General features: G+C 51.6%; 1 long non-coding RNA gene across 9 annotated transcripts in view; it reads right to left on the bottom strand.

Moving 5' to 3' along the window:
- The window catches only part of LOC132768525 (uncharacterized), a 105377-nt gene extending 90274 nt beyond the window's left edge, over window positions 1-15103 (bottom strand). For 7 of the 9 annotated variants that reach the window (XR_010908960.1, XR_010908958.1, XR_010908965.1 and 4 more), the window contains exons 1-3: window positions 14923-15103; window positions 14032-14074; window positions 6077-6171 (exon numbers count right to left, since the gene is read on the bottom strand). This is a non-coding gene — a long non-coding RNA (uncharacterized lncRNA). Of the gene's footprint in view, window positions 1-6076; window positions 6172-10956; window positions 11161-11278; window positions 11781-14031; window positions 14075-14922 lie in introns of those variants that run through there. The other 2 variants (XR_010908962.1, XR_010908959.1) reach the window with 2 other exon arrangements.
- Between the last annotated feature and the right edge of the window lie 208 nt (window positions 15104-15311).

Here is a 15311-nt window from a genome sequence, read left to right as displayed (position 1 = left end):
GTGCATTGATCTTCTAAGAAATTTGGGCAGATTTGTATCTGGTAAACAGCCAGTGCTCAATAGTGGCTTCCTACTTGTACCTCTTGAGGAAGGCCTTCTGCTCCTATTGCCTTGCCAGCCTCAAGCACACAGAAAAAACAACAGCACAGAATGACTTCTATAGGGAAAACAATTATGCCTCTTCATGGGAAAACTATTTTCTCTCCATGGTGGGTTAAACAAAATGGACTCAGGAAGCAAAAAGTTAAAATAAAAACCTTCAGGAATGTTGAAGATGTCAGGAGGAAGAAGCAGGCGAAAATGTACATTTCAGCTAAGAATAAAAGGAAAGATAGCTTTGTCTGGGATTTGGAACATGGATGCCTACGTGTAGCAGCCTGTAACAATATTACATAATTATTATTGTTTGCAGAAATATGCATGTGGACACTATTTTCCCCCTGAATGGCACTGGAAATTAACTCCCTGATTCCATGAAGGGATTCATATCAGATTAGCAGCCATTTTGGAACATTACCATGGATCCAGCCAAACTCCATGGGAAAATCATATGAAAAGGACAAAGGTTTTGTTGTGCCTACGATTTTTTTCTTTATGAATACAAAGACAAAGTTAAATAGATAAAGATCGTCTTCAACCCTATGTTGTATGTTGTAAACCACCTCGAGTCCCCCGCTGGAGTGAGAAAGGTGGTATATAAATAGATAGTAAATAAAATATACAGCTAAATTGATGCAATTGTTTACGCTGAGTAATTAAAAAGACAATCTTAACAGCATTTCATGTTAGATATGAAACTATGGAGTTTTTTAAAAGTTAGCAAAATATTCTCCATACAATTACAATTACACTCTAGTTTAATTACTGAGTGGCTGGGTAGGCATGTGTGCATGTACACACACACGCATGTATGTATATACACAGCCTTATGAATTAAATATGCATGAGCGGCCTGCCCAGCAATTAAACTATTTTGAAATTTCTAAATTACATCTGATCAGGAGTGGTTGGATCAGGGAAGGTATCTTTTTCCTGAGCTTTAGGGCCCTTCCACACAGCAATATAACCCAGAATATCAATGCAGAAAAACCCACAATATCTGCTTTGAACTGGGTTATTTGAGTCCGCACAGCCATATAATCCAGTTCAAAGCATATAATGTGGGATTTTATTCAGCTGTGTAGAAGGGGCCTAAGTCTTTAAAAAATCAATATAGAAAATAAAGAGATAGCTTAATTCCCCCCCCCCCCAAAGTGGATTATTCCCTACAGCATCTGCTTGGTTCTTTTTCCAAATCCCATGTACCCAGGTATTATGTTACTTGCAATAAAAATCTTCATTTTACAGCTTATATCTTGAACCTTACCAAACATTTAAACCACATCTTCTGTTGCTCCTGTTGCTACAAACCATTATGTTTAAAACCATGCATTTATGCTGGTGTTCTGCAAATATTTAGAGTTTTAAACATAATGGTTTGTAGCACAGAAGCAATAAAAGATCTGGTGAAAATGCTTGAAGCCACCAGATGCCACCAGTGATAGTTACACGTGGTTTTTGTTGTCCTTGTTGCGTCATTGTATTTTGCAGAAAGCCTTGTTTATGCTTTCCCTCAAAGTGAGTCAGCATAAGTAGGAGAACACGCCATAGCATGGGAATCATGTTACAAAGTAGACACACGCATTTTGTAAAGTACCAAGTGGGCCTCCCTAAAGAAGCCATGTCAATTGTTGGAAAGCATGCAAACATCTCCTTTATGTCACTTAGCTTAGATGTATAACTCCATCTAAGCATTTTTATATCATGACCAATAATAGAGGGTAACAGCTTTTGGTCTTGTAGAAACCTAACAATTGTGAGAATCTGAGAAGTTGTGAAACACAACATCTCCTAGACGTTTATATAGACTGTGCTGTATATATGTGCCATACAATTGCACATATATACAGCACAGTCTATACAAATTATGCACAATTAGTTTTCTTATTGAGTAAAGGGGCAAACATAAAAATAAACTGACTTGTTGTTTAATAGATACAAAATCTCTTCAATCGATTTTTTAAGCAAAGTTGCCATTTTAGTCTTTTCTTGTTCAAGTAGGGATGCAAAAATGCTATCTACTACAATAACAAAAAATGCCCTCTTATCCAGTTTGAAAATATTTTAAATTGTAATAAATGCTGACTTGTAAATGATTATACTCAACCAATCCCATTTTATTCCATGTCATCCTTAGATCTGGCTTATAGGGAATCCCTGGATGAATGAGATTGGAAATAATCAAAGCTTCAAGATGGGATGAATGGATGAGGGAGGGAACCGTGATCATTTAATGGAGAAGGTTTCAGGGTCACTAATAACAATAATAGGTCTGTTTCTCAAGTCTGATATGAGGACCCATGAGCATCGATAACAATGTTACTGCCATCCCAGCGTTGGGAAACAGTTGTAGATTGTTGCAAAAATAAATCTGCTGTGTAAGAGCACCCATCATATTTTGCTGCCTGGATCAATTTTATGAGAAGCCTATTGTGGTGAACAGATCGTGAATTTTCAGCTTTGAGGTCAACTTCCTTCTAATTTTCTTTGAGCATTTTCACAAGTTCAAGTGTCATTGATGAATGGGCATTTTGTGTGTGGAGGGGTGGTAAGCACCTTTGAATGCACGAAAGGGAACTAGGCATGGGGAGAAAGGGCAAAGGAAAAAAAGAAAATGGCATTTGATTTGAAGGCTGTATTCCTGACATTTGAGGAATGTCAGGAACCCACCACACAATGTGCATGGGGCCATATTGTGTTGTAGAAAGCCCTACTGAGTGCCAAAACAGTGAAAATACATTTTATATTCAGAAAGCTATGAATCTTGACTTTGTCCTACTGCGTCAGATGGGCTTTATCTTAGTAAATGCATTTGGGATTGCAACTTTCATAATCCTTGGTATTGGTCCCTTACCTCTCTTCTCAAATTCCAGTATACTGCTAATTTAAAAGTACATGGTCTTACTGAAACACAAGGATATACCGCACATATTCTCACAGCAGTGTATATTCAATTCCTCACAAAAGACTCAAGTGATACAGTCAACGTGACATGGTCATTCCTTCTTCAGCTAAGTCTATAGTCCCACATATCCATGTTTATGGAGTATGTCACATTCTGATTGGTAGGACTGATTTCCAAATAAACATGCACGGACATGGTATTGCATGGTAGCAGACCCCATAATTATTTTGGGACTTAAATATACAAGAAGTATTTTTAGTACAATTGTGTGAGAGGTGTATTTCAGTGCAATGTCTACATCCCTGCGCAGCATAAAGAGGGGCATGGTCCAAAATGGTTGGGGGAAAAAAAATCAAAGATAGCCTCCTTTGTGGTGCCACCAGACCATAATAGCACCTTTCTGAATAACATTCCGTCAATGTGTTATAGGCTAATTGCCATTTGTGCAATTCGGCCCGAACTGCAACAATAGAAATGGCTCCTTTAGAAGACAGAGATCTTCAAATCTCTTACTTGACATTTCATAATATCAAATACAGGCATCTGGACTATATATTGAAGGAAGTTATTAAACCGGGATACTTACAAATTCATACTTAATTGGTCTTCATAGATTTCAAATTGGCCAATGAGGGGAAAAAACTGGCCAATAAGGGCAACTAACTGAATCCTTCTTTCTAAACAGAACGTATATGTATGTATTTGAATTCAAGATAGTCCTCAAAACACGTCTGCATTTCTGCACAGAAACAATGCACCAATTTTTTTGAGATTTTAAGACCAAACTATGAGTTGCTTTTTGTCAAATAGCTACCACTTGTTTCAGCATGTCACATATAAGTCAGTCGTGATGGGATTTTGACGTGGTTGTCTTCAAGGGAGTGGCCTCTTGCCTCTACTCAATAGTAGGTTTGGAAACTACATCATGAGGATGAAGGAGTCTCCCTTTAGCTGACATCACACTGCAGTCTGGCCCAGAGAAGTGTTCTCATTCATTTAGTAGAGACGCATTGGAAGAACCGTGGGCAGGATCTCAACTCTAGATTACGGTTCAATTTTATATAGTTGTTGTTTTTTTATTCTTGGGATCGGTCATTTCCTCTGAAGAAATGTGGGGTGGGCTTGGCAGTTGTGTACTACATTAGTGGATAAATCCGCTTGAGTTTACCACCTGTGTGCCTTAATCCTTGTTAACTCAGTCTAAAAGCCCCTCTTCCTTCATGGCCTTCTGGCAAACTAAGGATTGGGTCCTTTCTAAGTCAAGGCAGCAATATCATTTCAAAGAAGAGCAAATGGTGGGGCTCAAATTGCTCTTAATGGCTTTATCTAAGCTGTGGGTCAGGTCTTAGACTGTGTGTCATCCTTCAAACACAGGCAACAGGTTGCAGGTGCTGAAAACAACACTTTAAAGCAGGTATGGGCAAACTTGGGCCGTCTGGGTGTTTTGGACTTCAACTCCCACTATTCCTAACAGCTTCAGGCCCTTTCCTTTTCCCCCTCAGCCGCTTAAGTAGCTGAGGGGGGAAAGGGAAGGGCCTGAGGCTGTTAGGAATAGTGGGAGTTGAAGTCCAAAACACCCAGACGGCCCAAGTTTGCCCATACCTGCTTTAAGGCCTTTATGGAATACTTTGGAAGGGGGTGGGGGCATGATCATTTTGATATTGGGTCTCTCCTCCCCCTCTAACTGTATTCTAGTTTTATTTTCCCTTGAACTAGGAAAATTAAGAAGAGTAAACTTCTCCCCCCCCCCCTTTTATTCTTATTACCTTTTTATGGTAAGCGGACCACCAGGGCTGGGGCATAGCAGAGAGACAAAGGAACAACCCTGACCTAATCTCCCAGAGACACAACAAATAGGCTTTAAGAAAGGGCCAGAACTAGGAGACATCCTGCCATAAATGACAAGAGGCTGAGGGGACTGGATCCTGCAAGGACGGTCACCTTATAAGTCAGTTCTGTTCCTGGGGAGCAAGAAAGGATACAGAAGATTCTGGTCCTTGATAGAAGATAGCTGATTGTTTTCCTAAGGCGGTGGAACAATGGAACTTGGCTGTCTCCCTCGTGCCACAGATGCCATCTTTCTTTCTACTTTGTCTTCAAGGGAGCAGCTTGTAATGGAATACCCACATATTCTCAAAAAGACTTGAGACCCAGGTGGTCCTCCAAGTCAGATGTTTACTTCTGAGGCCATCTCAGGCATGGGCAAACTGTATATATTTTATTGTGTATATTTTAACTCTGTTTGACTGGGCTTAGTCCCCATGTAAGCCACCTGAGTCCCTTTGGGGAGATGGTGGTGTGATACAAAAATAACATTATTATTATAATATTATATTTGCAGCCCTCTTGGTGTTTTGGACTTCCCACAATTCCTAACACCCTCAGGCCCCTTCCTTTTTGCTTAAGCAGCTGAGGGGGGAAAGGAAAGGGCCTGAGGCTGTTAGGAATTGTGGGAGTGGAAGTCCAAAACTGTAGAAGTGGAAGTCATGCCTGGGTCATCTACACTGACCTTTTAATGCAGTTTCAAATTGGTATTGAAGAACACCAATTGCATGGGAAATCCCTAAACCTGTTTGAGGCCTGGGTGGGGATAACACAGACCACAGACCACAAACCACAGGCCACTGATGCACCTGAAGGGCCATCTTTCATATGCTTATGAGGGAGTTTGTTGTCTGCCTGTCGCAGTTTGAAGCTGGCTTTGAGCTGTATTAAATACATAGACATTAAATGCATAGACGGGCCTGGGCTGGGCCTTCTCCCAACCCAGACGCACCTAGCTCCTGTCGCCCATTCCTGTCTCTCTCCTTCCCTCCTTGCCGGCCTCAAACTCGACCAGAGGAGGCTGTGGCGAGGAAGGAGCCCCGGAATGGCCCACGTCGCGACCCTGGGAGGTTTCCCTCTCTGCCCCAGGGACGAGGGCACTCTTGAGCCTGGCTCCACGGCGTCTTGCTGTGCCTGGCTCCAAGGCGCGGGTGACCTTTGTCGTGAAGGCGACTGGCGTGGGCGCCCCCCTTCCCCAAGGTCCCCGTGCGTGTGCTTCCCTCGGGTGCGTGGGCGAGGGTTTCTCACCTGGCGAGTCCTGGCTGCTCCTCTCCCTTCAAACAGCCTCCTCCTCCTCAGTCTCGGCGCAAGGCCTCTCCTTCAATCTCCCTCCTGCGGGTCACCTGCAAAGAAGCACAAAGGCAGGCCCAGTGAGCAAAGCCGTCGAGGCAAGGCGGACTTCTCCTCCTCCCAAAACACTCCCAAGACATCGGGGCAGGAGAAGGTGGGTTGCTTTTAGTGGGGGACTTGGAAGGCTGCCTCCCAAGAAAGGTCTTTGGTTGGGAAAGGCAAACTTCTTGGGAGGGAGACACGTCGTGGGGGAAAAATGGTAAGAAGGAAGGAGCAGTGGTGCGAGTGGCCTTGCTTTACATAAAAGCCCCCTTTCCCTTTGGACATCGTCCCCCCACCCTTTCATATCAAGCAACATTTCTATTTTCCGACGGGCGCTGGGCTTGGCTTTTCCACTTCGCGTGTCTCGACTTTGTGGGGATCGTTCCCAGCTCGGCTTGCGAAACCCCCAGATGGAGAAGATTGGGAGACATATGAATCATAATGTTTTGTTGGGGAGGGAGAGGCAGTGTGGTGCTCTGTGGTCCCAGCTTCCCTGGATGGGCAACAAGAGGGAGGCGAAGCGGGCAGGGCTGCGACAGGCTAGGCCTCCCCCCTTCTCCCCTGCTAGGCAGGCAAGAGAAAAGCACCAGCATCCCCTATGACGCACCCCCAGCTTTCCCGCAGCCTTTGCCTGCAAGGACGTGAGGGTTTTTGTCGTCGGGAGGAGAGGAGGGGGGAAAGAGGGAGGATAAGGCCTTGCTGGCGCTGCAGACGTGTCCTCCCAAGGAGCGGAGCGGCCCTCCACAAAGGAGATCACGACTTTAGTGGGAGAGGCGCCTCTCTCCCCAGCCCAGCCCCGCTCCCTCTCCCTCTTCCAGCCTCGAAACCATTCCTAGGGAGAGGAAGACGCCCAAATCGACGGGATCTGGAAAGGGAGAAGCCTGACTGGCCCTTTTGCCCTTCACGTCGAGCGAGATGGGCGAAAGGCAAGCAGAGGCATCCCGATTCCCGACAGGAGCCAGGATTGGGAGAAAGGGAGGGAGGGTTCTTCCTTCCCCTCTTGCCCTTTTCACCTGCCTTGGAGATTCCCGCAAGAGGAGCTTCCCTAGTCTGGGAGCAACAGGTGTCTGTCTGTCTGTCCAAGAGCAAAGAAGGAGACGCAGTTCGAGACACTCCGGGCGGCTTGGCTTCCCCCAAAGGAAGCTTCTAGTCAGGCCTACGCTCCCCGTTGGCTTAAACCAGGGTTCTCCAGCGCAAAGGCCGAGGAAAGCTGGCCTTTCGGGGACCCCCGTCCTTCTCCTTTCTCCCTCCAAGTCTTCCTGGGTGGTTTTCCCTTCAGAGAAGCGCCCAGGGCTACTTCAAGGTGGATAGGGGGTCCTGATGGCTGGGCAGAGAGAAGGCCCAACCAGGTGGAGAAGTGATCTGCTTGAAAGCCAACGAGTTGGGCCAAGGCGAGGAGAGAAAGGGGAAAGGGGGCCAGGAGGGCTTCTGCCGGGCTGTTTTGCTTCTCGCCCGATTGGCAGCTTTTTACTCTTTCCCTCAACATCCCCGGGACGTCCCTCATGCTTTTATCTCTGGAGCTGAGCCTGGCTCTCAACCCTTGGCCTCGCCACTCGCCCTGCAGCCTCCTCCACTGCCTCCACGAAACTCTCGCGGGCCCTTTCTCTGCTTGGGGCGCCTCGGGCTTGCCTAAGGGACGGGCTCTCCCGGGGAGAAGGGGGCGGGGGTCGGCCTGTCCCTCCGGGCTCCTTTCCTTTGCCAGGGAGGCTTGGGGCGGCCGACAGGCCCTTCGACTGCGACAACAGGGGTCCTTCACTGGGAAGGAGGAACGGCTTCCTTCGGGGACTCTTGGGCGCCAAGTTGAGGGCTTTGGAGGTGCTTTGAAGGCCCCGTCCTCCCTTTATTTCTCTCCCAGAAAGGTTGGAGGGGAGAGGAATACCAGCCATTCCCTCCCAGTGCGATTTCCCTCTCTTATTGCTTTCCGAGGCCCACCAAATCCGACTTGCTCCTTAGCAGCCAAAGAGGGGAAACCAAGGAGGAGGCAAGGCTACCTGGTCCAACTCGCCTCGCCACTTTGTGTCTGTCTGCCTGTCTATCTGTCTGCCTATGTGTGTGTGTGTGTGTGGAGATGGCCAAAAGGAAAAAAAGGAAGCGGAGAGCAGGCACTTTCCCTCCTCAGTGCTAGACAGCTGAGGCGGCTGAGCTCCTTCTTTCCTTCCTTCCTTCCTTCCTCGCTCGCTCGCTGCCACCCAGTCCCTCGCCCAAAAGCAACGCCTCGGCCGGCTTTCCCCCCGCGATGTGACCTTTTTTGCCTCGATCGGACCCCCCTCCAGTTGAGAAAAGGCCGACTTGGGCAATCAGAGGGCTGGAAGTGGCCTCAAAGGTGGTTGGAAGTGAGCCGGGGGGTGGCGGGTGGGGAGACCGAGAAGGCAGTTTCTCTCCCTCCCTCCCTCTTCTCCCCCCGCCCCAACCGCGGCTGATTCGTGAGCGTTCCCCTCCCTGTTATTTATGGGGTGATTCCCGAGCATCCCCACCCACTCCCGTTGGCAATCCACCCCGACCTCTCTCTCTCTCTCTCCTTCCTTCGCCTCGGCTCCAGGGCAGCACCAGACCCGGACCCGGCGGGGCAGAAAGGGAGGGGAGGGGGCCAGCCTCTCACGCCCCTTCCCGCCGCCCAAGGGGTGCCCACCAAACTTTGAGAAAAGTTTTATTGCATTTTATTCTGTGCATATATATATATATATTTCACGAAGCAGCCTCAAGTAGCATCCGAAGGGGAGAAAGAAAAGAAGAGCACCAGTCGATTTTGGAGAAAGTTAGGCTAGAAAAAGGACTGTGGGGAAGGCGGAGGAAGGGAGGGGGAGGCGTTGAATTCACCCCCCTCCCCAAACACATACACACATACATGTATATCTATGCACACACACACGCACACTGAGAGAAAGGGGATGGAGAGGTCGTGGGGTGACAGAGGGGGAAAGGAAGGCATGGGAATAAGTCCAGGGCTCGGCGGTCGCGCTGCTGCTGCTGCTGCTTCTGGCGCTGCTGCTTCTGCTTCTGCTGCTGCTGCTTCTCCTTCGGCGAAAGCGCCCTCCGCGAATGCTTTTTGGGGTAAGGGCTTCCCGGCTAGGTATTTATATACAGCAAGCCCAGACCGCAAAAAGATTCGCGAAGGACAAAGTCTTCCTACAGCCATCCATCCGCAGCGAGAGGAAATGGTAAAAATACAGGAGATGGAGATCCACGGAGGCTACTCCCTCCCCCCCCCGCCCCCCACACCTCCACCCCAAACCGGGCGCGATCTCTGCCCCTGCAGCCGCCCACCGTCCGTCCATCCATCCATCCATCCTTCCATCCCTTCCTTCCCACTGCAAGACCAAGCCCAAAGAGAGGCCACTCGCGGGAGGCAGGCAGGCAGGCAGGTAGGTGAGGCAGTGGGTGGGGTGTCCCTGCCCGGGCTCCCCCTCCCCACCAAGGGCCCCGGTTTCAGGGGCTCCTCCGCCAGAGCCGGGAAGGCGCTGCCCCCTCCCTCCGTCCGACCCTTCCTCCCGCACACCCCTCCACCGATCCGCTCCCAGCCAAGGCTCCGGCGCTGAGCCCCGACGCTGCGTAAAGAGAAAACTCTCCCCCTGAGCGCTAAATAAATAGAGACCAGGCCCGGCGATGATTGGTGCGGGCTAAAATCGTCACTCGCCAATCAGGAGGCGCCTCGCCGGGCTGCCGCTCCAAACCCCCTCCCCTCTCCCCCCCTCCCCTCTCCTCCAACACGGGAGGGAGGGGCCAGAAGAGAGAGAGAGCGAGCGAGAGAGAGAGAGAAACCTTTCCATTTCGAATTATTCAACCAACCCCAGGCTAGAGGCACGTTCCCAAGCGGGGCTCTCTCTGCCTTGGACCGGACTCCTGACTCTTGTCCCGGGGCAAGACATGGAAAGGGGGTCCGAAGCGGGGTAAATAGGCAGGCACCGAGTTGGGTGAGAGTAGCAAGTGGGGAAACTCCGGCTCCCAAAGCGAACCACACGCAAAGCAGACACGCAACAGAAGGGCAGGCAAAGAAAGGGCCGTGTGGGGCGCAGGGAAAGAAAGGGCGCCAAGTCCAAAGTGGAGTTTGCCCTGGATTCCCGCTCCTCTCCCCACGGAGAGACATCCCCACTCGGGGCAGCCAGGCTGTGGCCGAGCCTGATCCCTTGGAAGGGTGGGTGGGTTGGTGGGTGGGTGGTCCCTCAGAGAGACCCCAGGAGGGGATAGAGACCTTGGGTAGGTGGGTGGGTGAATGAGTAGCTGGGTGGCCCCTCAGAAAGACCCCAGGTGGGGATAGAGACCTTCGGTGAGTGAGTAGCTGGATGGCCCCTCAGAGAGACCCCAGGCGGGGAAAGAGACCTTGGGTGGGCTGGGTGGGTGAGCGAGTAGTTGAATGGTCCCTCAGAGGGACCCCAGCCGGGGAAAGAGACCTTGGGTGGGTGAGTGAGCGAGTAGCTGGGTGGCCCCTCAGAGAGACCCCAGGCGGGGAGAGGGGGGGGGCGCACCGTCCGCTCCTTGTGCCTTTCCTCCCTGCCTGGCAAACCAATCTCAAGATCTCCAAAGACGGAGGGGTGCTGATACCCCCCCCCCCGCCCCTCTGCGCTCAAAGTTGCGCTGAACTAACTCTGCTGGGGGACGGGAGCGAGGAAGGAAAACCCTCGCCGCTTTGGGACTGGGGCTGCGGGGCAAAAGTTCAAGAGGCAGCAAGAAGAAGAGGAGAAGCAGCAGCAACTGCCTCCAAAGCAGACCAAGCTGGGAAGTTCTCCTCTCCCTCCTTTCCCCTATTTGCCCCTGCGTCCCCTCCGCATCGCAACCTCCTCCAAGCCCCATCTCCTTACCTTCCCGGTGGCGTCCTCCTTTCGGCTCTGGCAGAAGCAGCAGCAGGAGCAGGAGCAGCCGCCTCCTGGCCGAGCAGCACGCGCCTTCTGAGCTCCGCCGGCTTCCTCGCTGCCTTCAAGTACTGCTCTGGCGGCGGAGGCTGCTGCTGCTGCTGCTGCGGATTCGCTCCCAACTTGCTCTGCTTTGGAGGACCTTCGGGGAAGCGGCCTGGGGGGCGAGAGGAGGACGCCACAAAGTTGGGAGCCCCCTCCTTCCTTCGCTCCTTCCCTCCCCCCCTCCCTCCTCTCCCCTCCCTCCCCTCCTCTTCCTCGCTTCACTTACCTCCTTGGCGCCTGGAGCAGGACGGGGTCTTTTCCTTCCTCGGAGGCGCAGGCAAGCCTTCTCCTCCAGCCCTCCTCCTGCCCGCCTGCCTGCCTGCCTCTCCGTGTGTGTTATGGGGCGTGTGTGTGTGTTTTCTCTATGGGGAGGGGGGGGTTGGAAAGAAACTCGTGGCGGCAACGCAGCCCTCCATCCTCCAGGTATGTATAAACTCCTGTAGTGTGTGGGAGGGTCACGATCTCACTAAGTGCCGAAGATTTCCCCGGGATTTAACTCCTTCCTGCCCGCCTCCCTGCTTCTGCAACTTGTTGCGGGCGGGTGCGTGTGTATGTGTGTGTGGGTCTATTTTTATCCCTCTCTCCATGGGTCTGCTGCACTCACTCTCTCTCTCATACACACTGAGCACATACATGCGGATGGGAAAGCAAAAAGAAAAGGAAGGAAGGAAGGAAGGAAGGAAAGAAAGAAAGAAAGAAAGAAAGAAAGAAAGAAAGAAAGAAAGAAAGAGAAGCCAGCAAGCTTGGAGGAGTCGTCCGGCTGCCCCCCCCCCCCGCCCCGTTGGCGCCGTTTGGATTGGATGGTCTTTTTCACGGCGAAAAGGGACGTCTCGAGTCGAAGTCACGATTCCTCCTCAGTTTGGACCCATCTGTGACTGGAGCCATGACGCAGCCAGCACACATTACTCACTTTTACAGTCACGACTTGGAAATCCGTGCCGTTTGCAACCGAAATTACACCGCCACCATTGAATTATTTAATAGGATCCAGTGGAGGGGAATCTTGTGCCTTGTGCAGAAGGCGATGGGGCAGGAGGGAGGGGAGATGAGAGGGAAGCGGGGAGAAGCAAGGGGCACGGGAGGGATCAGGGGGTGCCTGCAGGGGCGTCTGGAGGTCGCCCCGCGTGGAAGACCCCGTGCCTGTGGGAGCTTTGCTTGTCCTCAGGTTAACTCCGCGGGGTGGGAGCAGAGCTGGGAAAGGAAGGGCTTCTCTAGCTCTTGCAGGGACATCCTTAGTCGGGGGCTCAGCCTGGGACTCCAAGCACTCGCAGCCACTTGGAGCAAACCCTATGTGTCCACTCTGCTTCTGATCGTGTCCCTCTCTCCCTCTCCCTTCCCCCTCTCTCGGGGGTCTGGAGGAATCGTGAGGTGCAGCCTTGGAAAGGGTGGAGGGACCTTCTTGGACTCGTTTAGACATGCTGCTGAACTTTCGCCGTGACCTGCCTTCAACGCCCTTTCACTTCGTGCGGAGGGAAAGCTGCAACTTCCCAAAGTGCTTCTCTTCCCCCTCCTCCTTGCATTGGGAGGGCCTCCCTGCCTCCCCCGCTTCCCTCCCCCTCCCCTGCTGTGGCAGAGTGACAAATGGATTCGTGGAAGCGCCGGGTCTCCCTCTCCGGGACCTCTGATGACAGCCTTTGCGCCAGTTGGGATGCCTCTGACCCGGCGTGGCCCCTGGCTGAGGAGGGCAGGCAGCTTTGGCAGCAGAGATTCCCGGGCGGGGATTTTGGGGAAGGACGAAGGTCTGTTTTCTACCATCTTAGAGGTGGAAGGGATCCCAAGGGCCATCCAGTCCATCCCCTCCCAGGCAGGAACACCCAATGAAAACACCCCCAACAGATAGCCATCCAGCCTTTGCTTGAAAAACTCCAGAGGAGATTCAATTATCCTCCGAGGCAGCTCTTACCGTCAGGAAGTTTTTTCCCTACCTGTGTGGGGGGAAATGTAGCCCCTAGGCGCCTGATATCCCCTTCTCATCGCAGACACGCCCAGGAGAGCAAGGGGGTATTTCAAGGAGGGGGGGGGGAACCAAGTTGCCAGGAGGAGGGAGAAGGAGAAGGAGGCCGAACCAAACAACCTATGGAAACACCCCATCCTCAGGTGTGGGCGCTTTCAAACGCATAGGCGGGAAAAGGGGGGAAGAAGAAGAGGAGGAGGAGGAGGCGAGGTGGGTGGGGGCAGAGGGCAGGCGAGTCCAACCAGAGCGGCGCTTTGACGCAACCCAGCAGGGAAAACCTGGCTCCCGAAGGGATGCTCCCGGCCGCTTGAAAGGAGCCAGGAGAGAAGCAGGAGGGCCGGCTGCTTTCTCCTTGACCCCCCTCCAACCCACTGGCCCACTTCCCCCGCCTCCCACCGGTGCCCGTGTCGGGGAAAGGGGACCCGGCGAGCAGCAAGGCGACTAGAGGTCGAGCGCCAGCTGTTTCAGCACCTTGGGCTGCGGACAGCTCCCCAGCTCCTCGCGGCCTTGCCTTCCCTCCTGGGCAGAGCGCAAGTCCCATTGTCAGCATATTCCTCAATCTCTTTATGCAACCCACAGGATAGATAGAAAGAAAGGGGGGGGGGACCCTCTATTTCCCTGTTTCTCGTGATACAAGAGCCTTGCCATTAGATTGCGTCTAGCCATCCTTCTGAAAATGGGAAGTGGGGAGGGAGGAGGAGGAGAGAGAGAGGCTCTCTAGCGCCGACAGAGAGGGAGAGCGGGCGTTGCAGGCTGCTCTATTGATTCAGAGATTTACCGACAGGGTGATTCCCCTTTTCTGCAAGAATTCCCTGCGTCTGGGCTCCGTGCATGCACCAAATTCGTTAAGCAGACGAGGACGTCCCCCCTCCTTCCCTCCCTCCCTCCACCCCCTCCGAGATATAAAAATAGAAAGAGAGACAAAATAAACCCAGGCATGCATAAAATCAAGGCGAAAATTCCCCGCCACTCTCTCTCTCTCCCTCTCTTGCCGCATGCACACAAGAAATATTACGAGTACTTACCCAAACCGGGAACTCCTTTGGTGAGGATGGGAGGGGAAGAGACCTGCGGGGGGGGGGGAGGGGAGATTGGGAGTGATGTGGGTGGAGAAGAGGGGGTTTCCGGGGGGGGGGAGGGGAAGAGAACATACAGACAGAGAGAAGGGGGAAAATCCAACAATTAATTTCCAGACAGTAGTTGGGAAAAGAGACTGCGGTGATGTCCAGGTTTTCTTCCACCCGCGCTGGCGTTTATATACAAGTACAACTCTCTGTCTATTTCTGGAACGCGATCAAAACCCTGGTGCTATTTTTAGCAAGTGCTAGGGAGAGAGAGAAAGGGGGGGGGGGAATCCACACAAAGGCATTTCGCTGGAACGTTGCGTCCAAAATATGGAATGGACCTGAAGCCTCCCACCCGGAGCCCCCCCCGGCTTCTTTCTCCGTCATTTAGAATGATTTGAGGTGCAATGTTGCAGGTAATTTCGAAGGGTGACATTGATCGCTTTCCATATTGCCCTATTGCTCAACCTTGCCCTCCCCCCTGCCCACGAAGTGTGACTCTGCCTGCCTGTTGCCTTGCAAGCACCCTTGCTCCTTTCCTCATGCAATGTCTTTATAAAGTAGGTTTTGAAATATCCAACAATAACACAAACACACACACAGCCAGGCGCTACGGACCCAGCCCACACAAAGGTGGCTTTCAAGGCAGGTGGCTTGGAAGGAGAGAGAGAGAGAGAGAGAGAGAGAGAGAGAGAGAGAGCCTTGCACAGAATGACTTACACTCAGCACAAGGAAAGGTTGTTTTTAACAGTCTTGTTTTCTCCCTCCCTCCTGCTTTTCTGTTTTTTTAAAAACAACAACAACAACAACACCCTCCTTTGTCTGGAGAATAAAGAATCTATAAATACCCACATCCACACAGAGGCAAGGAGGCAGGCACACGCACCCACACTTTGAGAAACGTGCCTGTGTGTGTGCCCGATTGCGTTCTAGTAATTCACTACGAAGGGAAGATGGGGAAAAAATAGAACCATTAAGGCTTGCAGGCTGCAAGAAGCCAGCCTGAGACTCCTTTGCGAGGCTGCGTCAGTTATCAGCTATTGACGTCACGTTCAGAGTCTCCTCTTCCCAGGCTCCAGTTCATCATAAAAGATGTCTGTGCTTAGAGCTTTGTGCTTGCAGAGAAGCACTTCAAATCCGGGGGAGGGGGTTGCTTAGCAAGACCCACATCTTTTGGGGGGTGGGCTGCATTCTCTTGTGTCCATACACAACACACACATATGAAAACAGACAAACACAAG

The sequence above is a fragment of the Anolis sagrei genome, chromosome 1 (genome assembly GCF_037176765.1).
Source record: "Anolis sagrei isolate rAnoSag1 chromosome 1, rAnoSag1.mat, whole genome shotgun sequence".
Taxonomy (NCBI): Eukaryota; Metazoa; Chordata; class Lepidosauria; order Squamata; family Dactyloidae; genus Anolis; species Anolis sagrei.
Note: the sequence above shows the minus strand (reverse complement) of the source record. Positions and strands in the feature narration are given on the sequence as shown.